The sequence below is a fragment of the Canis lupus genome, chromosome 35, assembly GCF_003254725.2.
Source record: "Canis lupus dingo isolate Sandy chromosome 35, ASM325472v2, whole genome shotgun sequence".
Lineage (NCBI taxonomy): Eukaryota > Metazoa > Chordata > Mammalia > Carnivora > Canidae > Canis > Canis lupus.
The window spans coordinates 15768443-15791439 of NC_064277.1; the positions used below are offsets into that span (position 1 = coordinate 15768443).

Here is a 22997-nt window from a genome sequence, read left to right on the forward strand (position 1 = left end):
GAGCAATAAGTGAGCTAAACAATAGCATCCAGTAGAAGAGAAGATAGAAAGCATCAAAGGTATACATTTCAGGAGCACAAAATTTTCTCTTAACTGTTTCATGGAAAATTTCAAACATGCCCAGAGGACTTGCAACAGAGCACCAGACAGTCATTACCCGGCACCAATAATGATCAACTCATTGTGTGTCTAGACCGTCAAGCAAATCCCACAAATGCCATTTACTTCCTAAATATTTCTGTGGGAAGCACAGGATTGTGAAGCGCCCTCATTTTTCTCCCCAAGGTCCTGGCAAGTCAAATGTTCCCGGGCCGGAACCAGGTCCTCTTACCTGGGAGCCAAGTGTTCTTTCTTGCAAGTCTTTCCTCCACCCCTCTCTCGCTCTCTCACCCTCACAACCCCCTGGGCTGCAATAATAAGGAGCATAAAAACAAGCACTGTGCTGGTTAGAAATCACAAAATCCTACATTTTAAACTAATTTTAATTCAATTTATTTTTTTTAAAGACTGTATTTATTTATTCATGAGAGACAGAGAGAGAGGCAGAGCCATAGGCAGAAGGAGAGGCAGGCTCCCTGTGGGGAACCCAATGCGGGACTCGATCCCAGGACCCCAGGATCACAACCTGAGCCGAAGGCAGATGCTCAACCACTGAACCACCCAGGCGTCCCTAATTTTAATTTTAATTTGCCACTTTGCTGAGTCCTAATTGTCTCAGGGATTAAGTAGAGCTATGAGATTGCCACTGAGATACAATTACTTATGACATACTTATAAAAGTTATTTTCACCTTGCAACAGTTATTTTTAATGTGTTTTCATCAATCTGGGGGTAAGGGGGAGAAGTCATGGAGCCCCGGAGACTACAGTGAGGTGAGGTCCCTGATGCTAAGACATTTTGGGGGAGGTCACACATAATTATTATGTAACCGTACCCTGAGAGCATTTCCATGACACGTTTATTTATTTTTCACATATGAATTAGAACCAACTATTTCAACATGTTGAAATGAAAGTTTCTATGAAAAACAAATGTTTCATATAATATAAATCAACATTTCCCAAAGAGGAAAGAGGCAGGCCCTCTCCCTGGGGGAATTCTAGCATCTTTCAGAGAAAGAACAGGCGAGCCCAAGGAAAGTGAAAAGAAAAAAAGAAACATTCCCTCCTTTTGTCATGGACTTGCCAAACCCCTAACTGAAGGGGACCTACAATAGAACACCAAATATTCTCAAGGAAGTGTCCAAGACTGGAAAAATAGTAAGTGAATGCAGGGTTTTATGTAACTGATTGAAATACGCTGCTCAATTGCATTCTTTTTCCTTCTCGAAAAAACACATAAAGCTCCCGTACAGGGGAGGTTATGGGAATGAGGTGGTTACAACGTTTAAAAAGCCCCATTTGAAGTCAACCCCAAACCTTGAGCTGAGGCTTTAAATGCACTTGCTTTCAAAAGCCAGACCACAGAAAATCTTGTCATTTTTTACTATACGCTGGCAGCAATTCCTTCCATGTGTAACCTCACCATAAAACCCCAAACGATCGGCCCAAGGTCACAGAGAAGCAGTTGGGTCTGGGGAAATGGCCTGCCCGCCCGTGTTGGTTTTCTGGAATGGCCATAACAAACGTACCACACACTACGTGGCTCAAACAACAGACATTGGTTTCTCACAGTTCTGGAGGCTAGAAGTCTGAGGTCAGGATGTCAGCAGGGCTGGTTCCTTCTGAGGCCATGAGAGAAGGATCTGTTCCAGGCCTCTCTCTTAGCTTCTGGGGGTTTGCAGGCCATCTTTGGTATTCATTGGCTTGTCACAGCATAACTCCCGTCTTAACGTGGCATTCTCCCAGCATCTCTATCTTGATGTCCAAATTCCCTCTTTTTCTAAGGACACCAGTCATCTTAAAGTCGGGCCCATCCTAATGACCTCACCCTAATGGGATCATCTGCAAAGACCCTATTTCCAAATAAGGGCACATTCATAGATACTGGGGGGCTGAGACTTCAACATCTTTGGGGGGGACCACAATTTAACACTGAATACTGCCTTGTACCCATCTAACTTAAGAGAGGGAAGGGAGGGAAGACGAGCCAGCTTGCACAGTATGCCACCAGTGTTTTAGGTTGTCCACAGCTGCTCAGAGGGAACACTCAAGAATAAGCATACTATGACTATGGATAGACCCCAGCAAACCATCATATGGCTTTATTGTGTTATTGGGGCCCCTTCACACTGCCTTTTCTCCTGCACCCATTCTCAGCTTTGGCCAGTGGTCATCGTGCAATCTGCACGTCAGTTTGGTCTCTTTCAACCTCAGCATTGGACAGAAGTCATTTCTTGCCTCTGCCAACTTTGCATCCTTTTCTATGTATTCGGCTCTCCTTTATCCCTCCTTCTTTGATTCCTTTTACATTTGGGGCAAGCAAGAGTATCTCAGAAAAGGCAATCAAAATATATTTTTGACCTATTTCTATAGCCAGCAGAATGACTGGCCCATGACAGTCACTGTTAAATATGCTCTTTTGTGGTTTAAAGGGTGTCTTTTAAGTATGAGAGTTGCAGAATATAATTATTCAACAATTCTAATAGGCAGTGACGACACTGGGATTCCCAGTTGACAGAGGAGGAAGGAAATTAAAGCTCAGAAGAATCAGGAAATCCAGTACTGGGCACACAGCTAGTAAATCACAGAACCGACATATAGACTCATGTCTTCTGATGTCAAGTTCTATATTTTTATGCAATATGTAATATGATGTAGTTGATATGAAATTATCAAGAAGGATTCAGAGGTTTTTTTTCTTGCCTGTAAGGAGTATGGTAGCAATAATAAAGCCTTATGTTTATAATTCCACATTTGAAGACATTTTTCAAAATGTTTTTCAATTTTGGGTTTTATTTAGGTGAGGGGAGTCTGGGTGGCTCAACTGGTTAAGCGTCTGCCTTCAGTTCAGGTTATGATCTCCAGGTCCTGGGATTGAGTCCTGCATTGAGCTCCCTGCTCAGTGGGGAATCTACTTCTCCCTCTCCTTCTGCCCCTGCCCTGCTTATGCTCTTTCTCCTTGTCAAATAAATAAAATCTTAAAAAAAATTAAAATAAAAAAAATTTTAAAACCAGAGGAGTTACTCTTAGGCCCATTTTATGGACGAGAAGTGAAGGCAGAGATTATGTAATTTGCCCAAACAAAACCAATGAGTTGACAGTGGAGCTGGAATAAGAATTTCTGCAAATTCACCCAGAATTCAAAAATGGGTGTGACTTCACAAAGAAGATAATTCAACGTCAGGATCCCTGGAGATAGGTAAAATGGAAAGAAAATAATGTAAATTGAAGGATAAAAAGAAAAAATTGAATACATTTCCATATATTTTACTGCAGGAAGAAGCAGTACATGCATGTATCATGGGCGTCAGAAGGGATGCCTGCCTGCACTGCGAGAGAGGCCATTCTGGATTACCTCACATGTCCCATAAAATGCATAAAAGGCTATTCTCAGCAAGTCACATGAGATCTGTGACTGGAGAAGGAGAATATGCTTTCTTGATCATGACAGACCACAAGATTCCCTTTGGTCTTTCACATCCCAAATTCATGCGAGCAGACTTCCAGAAGGAAGTGGAATGGGAGCTAACAGCTTTAGCAAAGAGAGGTGACGAGCATGCGTGTCCCAACGTGGTCACCAGACCACTGTGGTTGGAGGTGCATGTGTGGGGAGGCGGCAGTGGGACAGGACATGGGAAGGAAATGTGGACATCATTGTGTGGAGGGTCTCAAAGACCTTTCTGAGTAACTGAGATGATCCTGTAAAATGTGAAGGGTTTGAGCAGAGGAGTGACCTCGTCGGGTGCATGCTATCTGTCACCTAGAAGTGAGGGACTCTCAAACCCACAAGGCCAGCTCTGACCTCTCTTCCAAGATCCAGATATTGGGTTTTTTTTTCCAGAATGCCTGCTGGGCATCTCTCCATGGTTAACCTGCTGGCACTTCCAACTGGGTATGTTAGATCTCTACGGTCTTTTCCAGATCTAACGTTCTCTGATTCCACCCAAAGTTGCGGGTCTGAAAAACCTGACATTTTTCCCTGGAGGAGGCTGAAATAAACGAGGAACAGAGAAATCATGTTCAAGAGGCAGAGCAAAAAGAGCAATGTCTTTAAATTGGAAAAAAAAAATCTGTGTTAGTCATTCCTTTCTAACTTGCACTTGGGCTCTTCGCTATAGGAGGCATCTGAGCACGTGTAAGGATGCGCACACGCACATCCAGGGTGGGCGGCCTGGGGCCCTATGGTCAGGCGCCAACCAAGAACATAAGCTTTCAGTGACAGGCCAGAATGGCTTTCTTGTCAATCAGAGCTGCTACCTTGCACCTGCAGAGGCTGGCTCGAGAAACAACAATTAAAGCACAGATTAAGAATCTTGAGTTGCTAAATATTTTAAGCATCCGGTACCCCTGGACCCCAAAGGACTCACACTCATCTCTCTAACCAACTCACTCTATTTCTAAAGAGCAAATAGCCCCTGAATTCTTATGAGGCTATTTGGAGGGACTATTCCCCCAAAAACAGGTGAAGAACCTCCACAACACCCTTTAGTAGGAATAAATGTGTTCTCCTGTCAAACTTTCACTCTGCTACTTCAAAAGAAACAATACTGTGAAAACCTTTGCTTTCCCAGAGAGGAAAGGCAGCACATTAATTCACAGTGTGTTTTGAATAAAGCATCATTTATAAGGTAGAGGAATTCCGCTTCCCTTTTCCGGACATAGCTTCCAAAACACAAAAATTCAGAGCGTAGGTGGGTTGCCACTCCACACACTGAATTTAGAAAGACACTCATACTCTCCACAAGCCTACCTCCTTCGGCCCACGTTCAACATTTATCTTGGTTGTGACAGAAACCATGGCTGTCTGCTATCCAGCATCTGATCAGAACATCGTCCCATGGGGTGGTGTCACCTTTATGCCTCATCCTGCTGCTCCAGGCTGGTGCTGTCCAAATACACTCTCAATGTCCACATGTGTCTGACATCCACTCATGCTCAGCACAGCATCTTGATCACATACTGAATTCTCACTGAGAGCAGTCTGATCTGGCTTCTCTGTCAAAAAGTGTGGTTGCTCCATGTATTCCAGACCATAGAATACTAAATTGTTAAAATAACACAGAGCAAAATGGCTCCAGCAACTTCAGAAACACTGCCTGTGGCAACTGCACATACCCCATGACCTGTAGATCTCTTCCAAAATCTTATTCCGGTTTACTCTTTCGGGCCATGGGCCTCTAGGATTTGTGCTTCTTGGACAACTGACATGGTCAAGACAGAGTAAGCAAACAAACAAACAAACAAAAAACCCCTACAGTTTGGGTCTGAGTAGAGCACTGGCCCTATTGACGTACATCATGGTAGCCCAGATACTGCACGACTCAAAAGGCTATTTTGATGAACTTACGAAAAGTCCATAATAAATCCATAGCAAAACCCACATTACTGGAATTTTTTTTTTTAGAGACAAAAACCAACACCCCCAAACTTTCTAAGGTATATCTCAGTTCTCTTCCGGTTTAAGAAATTCTCTGGACCTTCATGATGGCCTCCCAAGGGAGAGTCTGGTGCCCCTTCCTGATGCTTCCACTACATTCTATATATCCCTCTCGTGCTATCACAAAGCATTGCAATCGACTAGTTACTCGTTCATCTACTATACTACAATAATTATAATGTCTAGTGTCACAGAGTAGGGACCACTTCCTTCTTAACTTGCTTTAGCATCTTCAGTCCTTAGCACCCTACTTGGTACAATAGAGGAACTTCAAAAAATATGAGCAGACTGATTGAATGTAAAATCCGATGTTCTCTTTATTCATCCAGTCCATGGTAAGTACAACCATCTCTTACCACATTTGGCACTGACCGTGGCCCTCAATGGCCTATGGCCACAGTTAGTGCCTGTGGCCATCCTAACCAGGAGAGGATCATTTCCCCTAAATGAGAACGTGAACTTGCTCTGCTTGAAGTCAATCAGGAACTAACTGCTTTTATAGTTTTCTCCTTTGAGAGAGCCAGGAGGCTTGAAAGAATCTTAAAAAAAAAAAAAAAAAAAAAGGAAAGCTTTGAAAGAGAGTGTGAGCAAAGCCTACAGCATTTAGGGCTGGGAACGATTATCCCTCTGCACATAAACCATTTTTTGGTGGGAGAGAGCAACGCTGTGAGTGGCAATTTTTCATGCAGTACTGGGCTAACGCCCTTTAAATAAGATCTCTTTTATGACATTGACACTTACAGGATATGCTGTGAGTAGATTAGGGTATGTTTATGCCACAGCACACATGGCTTCAGGTCATTTAACTGACAGGGGAAAGATAATTTGGGGGGAAATGATCAAATCCACATGAGAATAATCTATAAACTATAAAGCAAGGGCATCATGGAAAAGATGATCCTGTGCAAGCCAAGAGCTTTCGTTCAAGTCCATCCAGAAGTTTTTCCTGAAATCTACTAGGAGCTCAGCCCTGCACCAGGATTTGTGGGGAATATGGATGAAATCATTGCCATGGTTCAAAGCTCATGCCCTCCTGCCAGTTTCTAAACCTGCCCCATCATCACCCACCACTGCCAGGTTTCCAAAATGTGAATGCAATTGTGCCCTCATGCTTCCAGCCACCTCCACCATAACTAGCCTCCAAGCATGACAAACAAGACCATGTTCAACCCCAGGTCTGTCAACCGTTCCCATCTCCCGGCTTGCAACTTCTCACCACTTGAGCCAGAGTCTCTTCCTCATGCTTGCTTCGGCATAAGACTCCTTGATTTCTTCAAGCCCATGCCTTTGAAAATGCTGCCCTTCTCTGCACTCTCTGGAACATGTGGGCCAGCTTATTCTTCATAACTCATCCCTCAGAGAAATCTTTCCTATGAACACCTCTCCACTCCAGTCCTGATGTGTTTCTCTGTATGAGCTTCCTCAGCAGATCCTGTGTCTCAGGGTCATGGCACTGGACATACGGAATCCTTCCTTCTTTCCCTCTGCCCATTGCTTTCTCTGGACTACAGATAAACACATAATGAGCAATTGCTGTCTGCAAGGCCCTGTGCTGTGCTAGATGTGTACAACATCTCTAACAAATCCACACAACTCCTGAATTGTAGGCATGACTCCAGATGAGCAATTCAGCTCAGAAAGTTTTAGTAACTGGGTCAGGTTCACACAGCGCCCTCGCACAGAGCCAGATGCTTCTGCTCCAAGCTCTTGCTCTTTCCTCCTCAGCACACCACCGAGGTGAGAAGAAGGTGAGAAGACATGCTTGAGACACATGCCCAGAGCCAGTGGTTCCTGCAATGTGAAAGTCACACCCAGGGCTCTGGTGTGAGACCAGCAGGTGCCGGCCAGGGGTGTCCATGTCCTTTGGGTGGGCACACCCAAGCAATCTGCTCACTCCCCAGGACTTTCTCTTTCCCGCCTATCACCCAGACGATTGTACAGCGAGTCCCAAAAATCACCCATCAGTTTCTCTAATTTCTGGAGTCAGCCTAAATTCCTTTTGTTTTTAACCACAACCCACCAGCTCCGTATATTAAATGTTTCCAACAAGCATCAAAGCCTCAATTGTCACTGTCTTCTGTTTGTTTTCTAGTTCTGCTAACGTAAGGGACAGCCTGTCCTAGGATTTATTACTACGGTAATGTCAGGTTCAGGGTTAGGACATAAAATACCTCTCCAGTTTCTTTGCAAGAGATCAAAACACTGTCTTAATGGCAACATCAAAAAGAATCAACATGTAAACATGTTTCAACAGGAATTCCTTTTCCCTTCAGTGATTTCTCAATATCTGGAACTCTCTATTACTCAGTTCTGCTTACAAAAGGGAGAAGATTTCACTATTTCTGCTAAGTCTTTTCTGAAGCTCTTCTTCCTATCTGCTGACAATTCGTGTTTTGTGCCATTTTTTTGGTAATAATATTCTGGGAGGGGGGACTGACCCTCGAAATATTTTGGTTTATCATGTGGGTTGACTTTGGGGGGAGGAATATCAAAAAAAAGAACATTTTTTTATCTCTTCTCTCTTCCTTTCCCTTCCTCCCTCCACTCTTCCATTTCTCCTTTAGCAAAAGCCTACTTCTTGTGGATCGGTAAATACGGTGCTACACATTCCTATAGCTCCTTAGTCTTTTCACTTGATTGGCAAAAGAAAAATAGCAGGAGATTAGGGTATAATTGCTACCTTCTTCCTTTACAGCGTGGACTTCCCACTCAAACTCCTCAGCACTGGTGAGGAAAATCAGCCTACCATTACATCACTGCAGGAGAACCTCTGCAAACAATTCAGTCAGACCCAGCACTTCCAAACTGCTCTCGGCACATTATAAAGGCCTGCAAACACCAAATGGACATTAAACATGCCTAGCCCCAAAGGCAGCCTCACTGTTAATGGGGAAACACAAGAAGCATTCCATTAACGTTAGAACTACCACCAGACTGTCCACCATCATCTGCTGTGATTTAACGCTGTTCTGGTGGAATTAGCCAATTTAATTATAAAAGAGAAAGGAAGAAGGGGTCTAAGATTGGAAAAGAGGCAGTAAAATCATTATCTGCATATGCTGCGGCTGCAAATCTGAGCGAATCAGTTGAACAACTACTGCAGACAATTAGAGAATTCCATAAGGTAATTAACAAAAGTCATATGCAGAAATCAATAGCCTTCTAAATGACAGCCAGTAAAAAGATACCCCATTTTTAGCAGCAACAAAAACATGAAACATCTAGATGATAAACTGGATGAGAAACATGCAACATCTATGAAGAAAAATTTTTAAACACTACTAAGGAACCGAGAAGGACAGGAACATCTGGAACTTTCTACCTTGTCCTTAAACAGGAAGTCACTATCAAGAAAGACAGTAATTCTTCCCAAATTAATCTATAAACTTGATACGGTGTCAAAAAATACCATGAGGAAGTTAATTCTGAAGTTCACATGGAAAAATAAAAAGGAAAGAATATCCACAGAAATGATGCAAAAAGCAGTAAGAAAAGACTAGCTTGCTCGATAACAGAAATATTATAAAGTTCCAGAAGTTAGATCAGTATGCATTGGTACATGCATAACAAGTAAGATCAATAGAAAATACATAAACTCAAATACATACTGAATTCAGCACATGATAATGGGAGAAGAGACTTTCAGTAACTGGGTGGCCACCTGGAAAAAGTCAAATTAGATCCCTAGTTCATGTCCTACACTAAAATAAATTCCAGAGTGACCAAAGATTTAAATGTAAAACCTGAAAACAAAAACAAAAACAAAAAAAACCACTACAAAGAACTTTGAAAATATGAGGCTAAGTAGAAGCAGCAAGTCATATAAGACTGCATATTAAATGACTCCACTTACATGAAGTGTCCAGAATGGGCAAATCCATAAAGAAAGCAGAGTAGTGGTTCCTGGAGGCTGGGGGATGGCGGGGGTTGGGAGTGATGGCTAATGGATATGGGGTTTCTTTTGGGGGTGATGAAAATGTTCTGAAATTAGATTGTGGTGATGGTTGCCCAACTCTATAAATGCATTAAAACCATGAAATAGTACACATTAAAAGAGTGGATTTTATGGTATGTGGATTCTATCTCAATAAAGCTTTGATTTAAGCAATACTAAAGTAAAACTATGAGACCATTTTTTATATAACGTTTGACTGCAGAAGGCCTGTGTCTATCAAAGAGTGAAAAGTCAGGGGGAAAAATCTGATAAGACCACATAATTGTAAAAACAACTCCTGCATAGAAAAAAAATGGGTCAAAAAACAAATGGGAAAATAAAAAAAGCACAAGACAAAAGGACAAGTTTTCTTGAGCAAGTGAGTGCTCCTAAAAATCAATTAGCTGGAGAGACCCAAAACCCAGTAAAACACAGGCAATGAATGAATGTCAACATACATTTCTTAGAAAAGCAAATAAGAATGGCTCTTAAACATGTGACAACATATTCAATCATCACTGTAATGAGAGAACTCACATTAAAGCTACTAAAAGATAGTATTTTTTCACCTCTTCCATTGGCAGAGACCACGAAGTTTAATAACGCTGTCTGCGGAGAAAAGGCACACTCACGCAGTGCTAGTAGGAGCATACATTAGTGGAGATGCCAAATTGGAGGGCAATTTGGCAAGGTTTACCAAAATTAAAACTGCACATTCCTTTTGATCCAACAATTCCACTTGAGTAATTTCTCCTCCAGAGAGCCTTGCTGACATATAAAATGCTATTTATAGAAAGCAATTCACCCAAGCATTGTTCATAGTAGCAAAGAATTGGAAACAACCGAAAAGTCCATCGTGTGGGACTGAACAGAGGGTGGCAAAACCAGACAATGGAATACTCTTTAGATACTATCAAGTATACATACTATACACTCTATGTTCTGACAAAAAGATGGTTAGGTTGAATGAATGAATGAATGAATGAATGAATAAATGGCAAAGAGCAGAACAGTTTGTATGGTGTACACATTATGGTTTTTTTTAAACATATTTCTGCTTATATAGCTTTAAAAATAATCCTGAAAGGTATTTCAGGGTAAAGTAATGGTAAGAAAAGAAAACAGTAATGGTGCTCACCTCTAGGAGTGAATTCAGATGACTTGGGAACAGAAATAAGAAACTTCTTTTTCCTCAGACATCTATCGGGCTCCCTTTATACTCCCACTGATTTAAAACAAATTAGTGGATTCTTTTAGTTAAAGAAAATGAGTTGAGCACTGGGTGCTATTCTATATGTTGGCAAATTGAACACCAATAAAAAATAAATTTATAAAAAAAAAAAGAAAACGAGTATGGCAAGGACACTGAAACATGACATGAACAAAATACGGGATCTAATTTTTGAGAGGTGTCAGGGTTATTTTTAATATGGTTATATTTAAGAAAAAAATTAATAATTAAAGAAAAACCCTCACAAATGACCGTCCAGGAGACTGAGTCAACTTTTGCAAAACAGACCCATTCAACGAAGCTTCCTACCATGGGGCTTTGGTAAGACTGTCCTCCCTCCACGCGCCCCTACACCCCCAGACTGGGCAAGACCACCCTTCAAGACCAGGTATGTAATCCATCTTCACAATCCATTCGAATTCAGCCAATGCAACAGCTGGACGTGTCCCAACTAAGGAGGTTTGTTTAGATTTATCCTCAGGGCACAAAAAGACCAATTTTGCCTATTTCTACTTACCTGAATTATTAAGTCCCTCATTGGCTATCAGTTAAATTTAGAACAAAAGAGCTGTAAAAATGTCCTGATAAACACTGTGGTCAATTCATCAGACATTCCCTTAATGTGCTTGTTCTAAGGGGGTGGGGAGCGGAGGGGTGGAGATAGGAGGATGGAAACCAACCTGTCCCCACCTGGCTTCTCTCCAATTCCTCTCTGAAGGAGCCCTGGGCGCTCATGCAGAACAGACCAGTTAGCAGAGGCAGGTCAGCAAAAGTAAAAGGTCTCAGACTCTAACAAAACTTCATTTTAACCCTCTCACAGAGACTGGAGCAAATCCATTTGTTTGTCACCTCTTCTGTCAAGTGGAAATTTTTGGATTCCCTTGAAGACACACATCTATCATCATAAAAGAAAAGGCTTATTCCTCCCCCCCCCCCTTATGACCTTGTTAGCCATTCTAGGTCTTTTTCCCATGGTCCACCTGGCAGGCTGGAGGCCAGAGGTGGCCGACATTCATAGGTAATCCGCAACTTTATTTTAGCCCCAAATTTCAACCTCCTCTCCTATGGATGAGAAAAATGACACCTTTGTGTTCCCTTCTCCTGGGTGCACGAAGGAGGGGATGGGAATGAGCAATAAGTGTGGCTCGTACATAACTTAGAGGAACTCCTGGAAGCAGAAAATCAAAAGAATTTCAAGAAATATTCTCTCAAACTCAGGCTTCCTATCCAACTGGCTTCTAAAAAGACTCCCCTGAATATCTGGTATGTGACATATCTGATACTGGAGGTCAGATCCACTGGTACATCTGAGGCCATGGGGTTGGGGCAATGCACAGAATTGAAGAGGAGAGACAGGTGAAGGATTTATGTCTCGATATTTTCAAAAGCAAAAAGTGATTATCATCACTCTGCAGAAAGCTGGAGAGATGATAAGTTTCGAAGAGACTGGGAAGGGAGGGACAGTGGGGGCGGGGGAGGGGGAAGCAGGGGACCCCAGGCTGTGCCCAGAGCAGGGAGTCCTAGAGTTTGAGATTTTCAGATTTCCACCAGTATAAAGCTTATTGGCTCAAGCTGATAAACAGACTGTAGGTGTGCAGTACCTGTGGATCTGGCAGGAAGGAGGTGAGGTTCAGGTGAGGAGACAGAGTGGGGCAGAGAGTTAGGAAGAGCCAGGCTGGACTGGGCACCTCACTCACTCAGAGAGGGAAAGACAGATGCCTGCTCCAAGTCCACGGGTATTCGGTAAGAGATCTTGAACCATGTTTCCTACTTTTCACAACCAAATCAGAGGAAGGTTCATGAACAGAAAGAGAATTCTCTGAGAGGTGAACAGGTGCCTAAACAGGTGGGTTAATCTCAGGATGAGGAAGGCAGCAGACAGCACTGTGATTGAGAGCTAAAGAGGTGTGAGTTCAAATCCCAGCTTCTCTCACTTCTGAGCTGAATAGCTTAGGAACCCATCTAACCCCCAGCCATGGCGTCTGGAAAGTAGGGCCGTCTGAGAAATGCTGTAACTCATACCTGATGCTTAGGAGAGAGTCTGGTGACTGGGGATTAGTAAAAAAAATTAATTGAGGTTCTTATTCTTCTACAACCACCTTCTCAAGGAAAATGATTTTTTGGGACACTGAGATAGGTAAGAAGAGACAGTAGTGAAGCAAACAAATGAGAGGGGGGAAAATCATTTACTGTCTTAATTTATAACCATTTAAAAGTCAGCTACACAGAGGGGCCCATGGGTGGCTCAGTGGTTGAGTGCCTGCCTTCGGCTCAGGGCGTGATCCCAGGGTCCCAGGATCGAGTCCTGCATCGGGTTCCCTACAGGGAGCCTGCTTCTCCCTCTGTCTGTCTCTGTGTGTCTCTCATGAGTGAGTGAATAAAATCTTTAGAAAAAAAATAGCTACACAGAGAAATGAAAACATGCCGACCCAGAAGCGTATTTGGGAATGTTCACAGCAGCATAATTCGGAATAGCCAAGAAGTAGAAACAATTCAAATGGCTATCAACTCACTCACTTGTCACTTGAGTGGACAAGCAAAATGTGGTACGTCCATACAATAGAATAGTATTCAGTCATAGCAAGGAATCACTGCTGATACACGCTCTTGTGGGGATGGAGGTTGGAAACTTTATGTGAATTGAAAGGAGCCAGATACAAAAGTCCACATATTGTAGGATTCTGTTTATATGAAATGTCTACAATAGTCAAATCTATAGAGAGAGAAAACAAATTGCCAGGAGCTGGGGTTTGTGAAGGATCGGGGTAACATGGGAAGTGACCATTAATGTATATAAGGTTTCTTTTTGGGGTGGTGACAAATGCACAATTCTGGGCAGCACAAATGACAGACTGTACATTAAAAAAAAAAAAAAGTTAGCTCTACGCTTCCTGCTTCCCGTCTCCTGAATAAAGAATATTTGTCTTCCCTGGGTGAAAGGTCTTGATGGGTAGAGCATACCCAATGTAGAATTCCAGCAATTTCTTTAATTGTGAATATCAGAAGATATCGATCCTCTTCCCCTGGAGATGTTGTCGGGTGGGTGCCAGAGAGGTTATTTCGCTTTTTCTTTCTATCTGCTTCTTTCAGTCCTGGCTACTGCATTCGGGTTTCCCCATGAGCACAGTGGTTAAAAATCAATCTTTACTTGATCTTCACAGGCAAAAGCTTTAAAAGTGGACAGGCCTTTTCATACCCAGTTTAAAGCTTATGAAAAAAATACTGGGGGGGGGAGCACTCTGGAACATTGGTTTTAGGCTTCTCCAAATCATGGGGACAGAGTACCTAAAAGCAATGCTTTCTCCAAACTACTCCTCTTAATAGGCAACATGATTTTCTTTAGGGAACAAACTGCAAGGACAAAGTATTGAAAAACCACTCCCCATGGCCCATTTGATGTTTGATTTATCTGATAAACATGCCAATCACTGCCTACAAAGCAACCTCATAATATGACCAGTTCCAGGAAATCAACCTTTTCCACAAAAGTCAACAGTGTTTTTAAGGGAATGCTGAAGTTAAAAAATCAGAATGCCAAATTATTCATTTGCAATAATAATTAATAATCACAGTGACAAAAAAAAAACCCAGCAATTATTATTTCTGTACGACTCCAAAAAGTCTCTGGATAATGCTGGCTGTTGACCACAAAAAAGCACTGCCTGTAGTCCTCGAACATTCCAGGAATCAAACACAAAAGCATTTCTCAAAGACTTCCCACGAAAACCATTTTACTACATAGGGTTAATGTAGTTTCTTTAAATGTCAATAAAGTCTCTTCAAATGTTTCAGCGTCAATGTTCAGGACTGGAGACACAAAACAAATGATGAAGTGCCATGTTTTATGACAGGTTACTCTGGTCAGTGGCATGTCAGCTGTAAAACATAAACTTCCACTGAGATGAGCACATTCAATGACTGTCAAGTAGCCCACTGGGTTTAATGTTCGTGAAGAGGTGCCAACCCCATTTGGTGTGTATAATCTACAAATGAATCCAAGCACTATCAGTGCCGAAAACTGCATGACTCTAGCTGGCAGGGCATTGGGGGAGGTCTCCAAAAAGAGAGAGAGAGAGGGAAAAAAAGGGGGTTTTCATGACATTGGAAGAGCAGATTATATAAGATTTAAGTGGAATAATAACCATAAAGCTTTCATGTATCTCCAGATATCTAGAAAGCTGTACACTCAAGCTGGTCATAAAACAGAAATCCATCAAACTTAACGATTTCTATTCTACATTCAGCATTCGTGTTTTTGCATCCAGATATAAGAAGTACGATGCACACTATTCTGCTTTTGTTTGGCCAAGGCGGAAAAATTCAGATGGTACCCTACTTCTTGTGGGGTCTTAAAGAGGTAGCTTCAAGAGTTCTCCATTCATGACTTTGGCTCACCTTTTAGAACTCTGGATTCCCCCCCAAACACTCCCTTGTCTTATTATTGGAGTAACTTGTAGCTAAACATTATAAGCAGTGTACTTACAGGGGAAAAAAAAAATATATATATATAAGTTGCCTTTTATACGTTTTGACAATCAATGCTCAGCAATAACCTGACAGTATTTAATTATAATGCCTGACTTTTCTATAGTACTCCACAGTTCATAAAGGGCTTTCTTTCACACTCACGTAGGCTTCTTTGTATTAAACCACAGCTTTGCAGCTAAGTTTCTGTGAAACCCTTTCAAAGATATTCGTCAATTAGTGATCGGTTACCATATAAAGGCGCCTGAAATCTAGGAGGATAATTTGGGAGAAAGTGATTGTAGAGACCGGGGAGGGCATCTATGAGGACATCAGAACTGTTCTCCCGGTGTTGACAGCAATGAAAAACCAGCAAAAGTTCCAACAAAATACCTGAACTTGAACCTAAAAGGAAAATGTCTCTAGCAGAGGCCTCCGGACTGTCTTAAACCAGAAGGGGAGGACCATGAAGCACGACTGCATTTTCACTACACGAGCGTCAGAATCTGAGCCTCAAGTGCAAATCAGAGCAACAGCTGAGACCATTTTCTTACCATTGCAGGGGTGCACCCCCACGGGTGAGGGGGGACCCCTCCTCCTTTGTATCCTTTGTAATGCAGCAGCACAGCACCCTGACAATCTGTGACAAGCTTGCACCGTCCTGGGCATCCTATTTCTGCTTCCTAACAGAACAGCATCAGTCCCATTTGTGATCATATCCTGTCAGCAGCTCTGCTAACAGCAGAATTTTTCGCTCTTGTATATGGACAGCAAGTTCCCGAAGGAGGAGCCGCTCTAAGACCAAGGTTCTACCCTTTTTGCTTTACAATATGATGCCAGCAGGAATTGCTCTGTGCCCGCATTAGGCCTATAAACAGATTCGAAATAAACAAGGCTTGTAATCTGCAAATTGGCTCCACGGAGCAAGTAACTGATTCATCAGATATTTGTAAAAGCAAATACAAAAATCCATGAATTATGTCTCTGTGTCGACAAACTATAAACTGCTCAGAACTTTTATGTTAACAAGGCACTTTGCTTTGATGTGTTGCGTTTTCCCCCTTGTATGTGTGGAACACATACACAAAAGAGAATTATAAACTTCGGCGTTCCTTAACCTTTACAAACCAACACAGTAATTATATTGCAAGATATCTGACAACCCGGGGTAATACAAGCAAAGAATTCTTTCTCTCCCCCACTTCCTTTAAATGGTTCTCAATTTTTCTACAATTTACAGACTCCCCGCGCAAAAGGTTTTCATAGCCATGAATCGTACTGAAGATAAATTGGTAGATAAAATAAAATCGCTATTCCAATTCACGAGAATATTTGAGGCACCTCCAAAGGAAATGTTTCTCCAAACATAAAGACAGTATTAAATTTTAAGAGCAAGGCTATCATCAAAATGAATGCAGAAAAGAGTAAACATAAGTTAACTTGACAAGCCCATACTGATAAAGCACAGATAAATGTTATCTCTGGGTTACAAGCCCAGTACAGGGAGTCCTCAATTTATGAATGATCTGTGCACAGAAAGTGCATTTGTAAGTCAGTTGTTTAGAACTCCAATCCCATTTTCTCAGAGAAACGACATTTATAAATAGTGCTCGGTTTTGTCAGAAGGCAAACAAGAGCTATTAAGCCCATAATGTCGACAAATTCTAGTCCTGACAGCTCTCAAGTAAGCTGTCCCTATGTTGAGTAGGGGCAGAAATCAAGAGGAGGTCAGGGAGAGGAAGGTTCCTTCTTCCCCACCTGGAACTTCCCAAGTTTTTTCTGGCATCTGCCTGCCTCTCTTTACAGACTCTCTCTTGCCCCAACTTGTATTCCACACCAATCCCCCCATCAAAATACTGCATCCCAACTCATGGAATAGAGCACCAAATAATTTTGTAGAGCTAACCCTCAACCCCCTTCCCCAAACTCCCCTTCTTGTGCTCAGATATCTGACAATCAAAAGCTTCCAGATAGTTCAGTTCAGTAAACACTTGTTTCAGAGTTGGTGGGAGAGAAAATCTTGGGAGACTGGAATGAGAATACAACTGAACCCTGAGTACAGAACGCAGGTAATGAGACATTTGGAAGGACTGGGATAATTTTGGGGATTCCTTTGGAATTCAGTTAACAGGAAAAGGACCCAGGAAGTGGCAGTTCAAAGAACGTAAGAAGCAGTTTCCTCACCAACTGGCAGAGATGAAACCCCGGGATGGTGGTGGGGGTGCCATCTCCTGGTGGTGGTATTTAGAAGGTTCCCTGCCGTTCCATGTGGAGCCGCACATGATTGCTTCCTCTTTTCTTCCCCACTGAAGATAATATCAGGGGATGGGTGTTCAGAGGAAGATGGTCTGAAGGACCCAGAGTCCTGACACACTGACTCAGTGGGCTCCTGATTTTCCTAGGACAGAGGTGTGGTGTCCTGCAAATCATTGCATACTCAACCAGGTATGTCCCCAGGGTGTGGCTGGGATGGAGGTAAAGGCTGACATCAGGCTTTATCAGGCAGAGGCTGGTTAGTGTTCCACAGACCAGAGTCCTTGTCCCCATGGGCATAAAGGTGGGCACATCCCATCTTTCCCAGCTGTTAGGTATGTCCGTGTGACTAAATCTGGCCAAGGGCACATGAAAGATTGATGCATGCCTCTTCCATTAGTAAGTCTCCAGTGAGATCTTTCACTCTCTCTCTCTCCCCCCCAACTTCTGGCCAAACTGCTGTAGAGGAAACTCCAGGTCTCCCAGGGACCTCACGAATGGCTGAGCCATGAAATGGAAGGACTCTCGGTCTGGGCATCTCCACATGTGGATACCTCCACCCCCAACTGAGATTCCTGAAAGTTAACTCTAATGAGGGGGGGTGGGTACGGGGTTCTTAAAGCACCATCCTTGTTTTCTGTGCCTCCTCCTCTTTGTTGCATCTCAGAAGAAGGTCCTTTATGTTCACCTACCCTGAATAATCCACGAGGTTGGTTTGCCTCTTAAAATGAATGGCCCCACACTGCTGAGATTTTATGATGCTTCTAATTTTTCCACTTCCTTCACTGTGGTCAATATATTTGACACTAAAAGGCCCCCTTATTCCTTTTAATCTACTTGGGGGAACTGGGTAAGTATACTCATTACATCATTAATCTTACTCTCGGTGCCCATCTCAGGGCCTCATCCACAGCATCAAGTGTAGGGCCATTCATCAGTCATTCTTCTCCTTGAGAAGTCTTTTTCCTATTATTTTGCAGATTTCATAGTGAGGTTAGAGTCACAAAAGTATGTGCACTGGATAAGAAAACTAGGATTCTATGATTGTTATGACAAATTTCACAGAAGTAACATCACGTGAACGTTGTTAAAAGAATTTGCTCACTTCATTCTTATTCATTCAGTATACTTTTAATGGCGAAGAGAAGAAGAGAAGATGATGGTGAAGAAGGGAAGGAGTCTGTAACCACGCCCACCTCTTGCTCTGTAAGTATCCCCCTTATTACGTTTTTGAATGTTACAAGGTACGGTACAAAGTCTAAATTAAGACAGAACTTAGATTTTGCTCATTCCTAAAACTTGGCTTTCTATCCTTGCTTCTTCCACGGCAGTTTTCTGGCACTCTCCCACCCTCATCCCTTTGTTGCATTTCTGAAAGGTCCACTAGGTTAAATGACCATTCACTTCCTATGTGGCATCCTAAAAAATAAAAGAATTAACCTGTAGAGGGTAGAGGGGCACCTGAGTGACTTAGTTGGTTAAGCCTTGGAGTCTCAGTCTCAGCTCAGGTCATGATCGAGCCCTGCACTGGGCTCCACGCTGGGCACAGAGCCTGCTTAAGATCCTCTCTCCCTCTGCCCCAACCCTCCCTACTCATTCTCTCTCTCTCTCTCTCTCTCTCTCTATCTCTATCTCTATCTCTCTCTAAAAAAGAAAGAGAGAGAATTAACCTGTATAATACATTTGTATGAACTCTATGACAAAGAATCACTGATAGGTTTCTCAGTCTCTATGGGGCTCTGCTGAAGTTTCCAGAGCAGGGATTCTGCTTGCCTTCACCTTGCAACTTTTTGAAAATAAGTCCAAAATGTTTTCCCGAAGTTCAACATATGACTCCCACTTCCACCACCAAAAGAAGAGTGGACACCCGCTGTAGGAAATGTGCTCTACTCAAACCCATCGGGCACTCTGGGAGGGCACTCTGATATGGGCTGACCGGCACATATAGCTTTGTGGAAAGAACCTTTGGACAAAGTTTATATGGAACCTTTATACAGAACCATTGACTATAATTACAATTTAGAACTCTGTTCCCTAAGAACAAGACCGAAGACCATACATACAAAGACCATAAAAAGATTCTTTATCCTCCTACTTTGAACATATGTGCTTCCATAGAGGCCCATAGAGGGGACCTTGTGGTCACTTCATAGAGCGCCACTGATAATGTCCACGCTGCAATGCCAATGTCATTTCCTTTTACATTCTACACAAAACATCTATTTGCATTATGAAACACACTGCCATTTTAGACCAGGTTTTAAATACACCGTAGGCACTTCATATTTCATGGAGAGTTCTCATCGTTAAGAAGAGATTTGGAACTTAAGTTTACAGGTTGCAAAGGTGACACAAAATGCTTCATTCTGGACTAGAATCAGCACCACCCCAATTTCACACTTGTAAGAATACCAAGTAATTTCCATTTACAGTTAACCATGAAAGAGGTTAACTTGCTCTTCGGTTTCCTATTCTCAACAAAATGTCTATTTATTATCTATTTTTGTCTAAGCATTGATTGATATCAAAAAAGGGGGTAAGAACTCAGTTTTTAAGAAACATAACTTAAAATGTTGATTGTAAGAGGAATGGAAATCTTCAGAGACTTTCAAAGACCTTTAAACCACAAATCCAATTACCACCAGCCACAATCAAATGCGTATGTCCAAGTATGTACAAAGTGAATACACCCACTCTTCTGCCCCTACCTTGCCGGTAATCAAGCCCCAAGACTAATTCTGACTGTGTGGGATCACAGCTCATAAATGCTGATGAGGAGGCTACCAGCTTGTTGCAGAGATAAATACACACACACACACACACATCCCTTTACAGAGTCATCCTTGAGGTCTAAGTAGAAAATTATGAAATAAATGATGAAAACAAAGGAATAAAAGATACAGAAACCCTTTGCTAAGTAGCAGAGAGAAGGGACAAGCTACAGAGAAGATGAGCACAGCCACATTTGTCCAGAAGAACATTAACGGAGGGTCTGCTCAGTGGGCCCCACTGTATAAAACAAATTCAAAAGACATAGTGCCTAAAGATTGGGAGCTCAAAACTTCAGCGCACGAACCTCTTTTTCTATTTCTTCTATAAAGTTCCTTGTGTTTTTATGGTATTTTAACTTTTGTGTTTGGAGCTGTTGGAATCCAGAGATCTCGATCTTGGCAGAATTATGATTTAATAGGTTTTTTTGGTGAGTAGACTCTGAACAGTAGGCTAGACATCTTTATTAAGCATAGAGAAATGCCAACTTGAAAAAAATATCCAAACACTGCTCATGGCTGCTGTTAGGAAGAGATAAACTCCCTCAATTCCCTTCCTTCTCTTTATTTGGAGGACAGGGACCACCCACGCCCCCCAGCAGGAGGGTCTGAGCTAGTCATCTATGAAGCCATTCAGTCCAGCTCAAGCCATGGGCTTTGCTGCCCATGTTTCATAAGCAGACAGTATAGTTACATGTTTCTTCATCCTCCTTCTTTGCCTAGACTACATAATTCCTCAGTGTAGGCACTCAAGTATCTGTTGAATGAATTATTTCAATTATGGACACCCGCATCACCCGTCTGTCCTGTGAGCTTGACCCAAGAACTGTCTTTGCCTCTTCCTTCTTCATGCCCTACATCCACCCATCACTAAGTTGTAGAAGTCTACCTCTTCAGATGCTTTTAGATATGCTGCTGCTTCTTTTTCTGACTCCCCACCTCAGGCCTCTCATGACCTTAGCTTCTCATGGCCTCTTGAAAGAACAGGTCTGTTGCTGTTTACTTTTTATTTCGTTATCATAAATTTAACTCTGTAATCCAGCTAGACTTGAAGGGGAGTGAGGGAAATATGGATCCATAGAACTGCAGTGAGAACACAAAGATTATAGGACATTTTGAGCAGAGAGCGGAGGGTGATGGGATGCTCTCCTGAGCTACAGAAGGAATGGTTGGGTAGTTAAGATAAAATGCAAGTTAAATTTGTTAGATTTGTCCACAGTCAGCAATGATAATCTTTTGCTGGTCTTGCCATTCCTGGACCCAAAGAGCACCACAGCTTCCACAATATTCACACCCTCTCTCACCTCGCCAAAGACCACACGCTTTCCATCCAACCACTCAGGCTTGGCAGTACAGATGAAAAACCTGGAACCATTTGTCTTGGGTCCAGCATTTAACATGGACAAGATGCCAGGACCCGTGTGCTTCAGGATGAAATTCTCATCAGCAGCTTTCACCCTGCAGATGGACCGGCTGCCAGTGCCATTATGGCAAGTGAAGTCACCACCCCTGGCACAGAAATCCCAGAATAATCCTGTGAAAGCAAGAACCTTTATAACCGAATCCTTTCTCCCCAGTGCTCAGGGCAGGAAAATTCTCTGCTGTCTCTGGAACTCTGTCTGCCAACAGCTCAAAGGAGATGCAGCCCAAGGGCTCACTGTCCACTGCAATGTGGGAAAACAGTGGGACTGGCCATTGCTGGGTGGCATCTTTGAGGCCCCAGGACCTATTTCTAACTCCTAACTCACCTGCTCCCATTTTCCCAAGTCCCAGCCACCTGGATATCCTTTCACCGATTTTACATATGTGCCATCATCTCACTGTGTCACTTCCTTGAGCAAGAATTTGTAATTGTGTCAACTGCCCCATGAATTGCAAACTCCAATGCCATATTTTAATGGTCCTCTACTCTGTGCTCCCCACAGGGGCCCAGCTTCCTTTCATACTGATCTTCAGCAGCAATGCACACATCCCTTGGCCAGCCTCTTCACCTATCCCACGCAGGTCATCTGCCGCCCCCCCTCCCTTGAGCCTTCATTGCTGCTGTCCTTGCTCCTAGATCCATCCCTGTTTTGCTTTTTATTTTTAAGATTTATTTTTATTTATTTGAGAGAGAGCGTGTGCACATGCAGAGAGGGAGGGGGAGAGGGAGAGAGAATCTCAAGCAGACTCCCTGCTGAGCACAGAGTCCAACGTGGGGCTTGGTCTCACGACCCTGAGATCATGACCTGAGCCAAAGAAATCAGGAGTTGGATGCTCAACTGAGTGAGCACCCCAGGCACTCCCAGACCGACTCCTGTTTGTCCCACCCATCATCTCTATATCTCCTTTCAAGGTACTTCTCCTATGAAACTCATCCTTACATCTACACAACCCCAGCCATCCTCCTTTCCTCTCAGCACTCACTGACTCACACTTGCTCCCCTGCCCACTGCAAATTCTCGGTCATATTTTGTCATATATTGCTCCATAAATGCCTCCTGGGGGTTGGTATTATGTCCTCAGCTAGATTTTCATAACTTTAGATTTAAAGACTGTTGCAAAAATAGTACTGGGTTGCCTTGTCCCAGCACCCGGCTTTCCTTTATGTTCAAGTCTTACATAATCATGGGACAATGATCAAAACTAGAAAGTTAAGCTTGGCCAACACTACCAACAAAATCGTGGAATTTATTAGGATTTCACCAGTTTTTCCACATGTCCTTTTTCTGCTCTGGAAGCCAATCTAGGTTTTCACAAGACATGAACACATTCTGTCCCTTTAGTCTCTTCCAATCTGTGCAGTACCTCTATCCTTCCTTATCTTTAA

General features: G+C 42.6%; 1 protein-coding gene and 1 pseudogene across 14 annotated transcripts in view; both read right to left on the reverse strand.

Moving 5' to 3' along the window:
* The window catches only part of ATXN1 (ataxin 1), a 413020-nt gene that overhangs the window by 220796 nt on the left and 169227 nt on the right, over positions 1 to 22997 (reverse strand). The gene's annotated exons all lie outside the window — the stretch shown is intronic.
* LOC112657862 (peptidyl-prolyl cis-trans isomerase A-like) lies at positions 20592 to 21884 on the reverse strand (annotated as a pseudogene).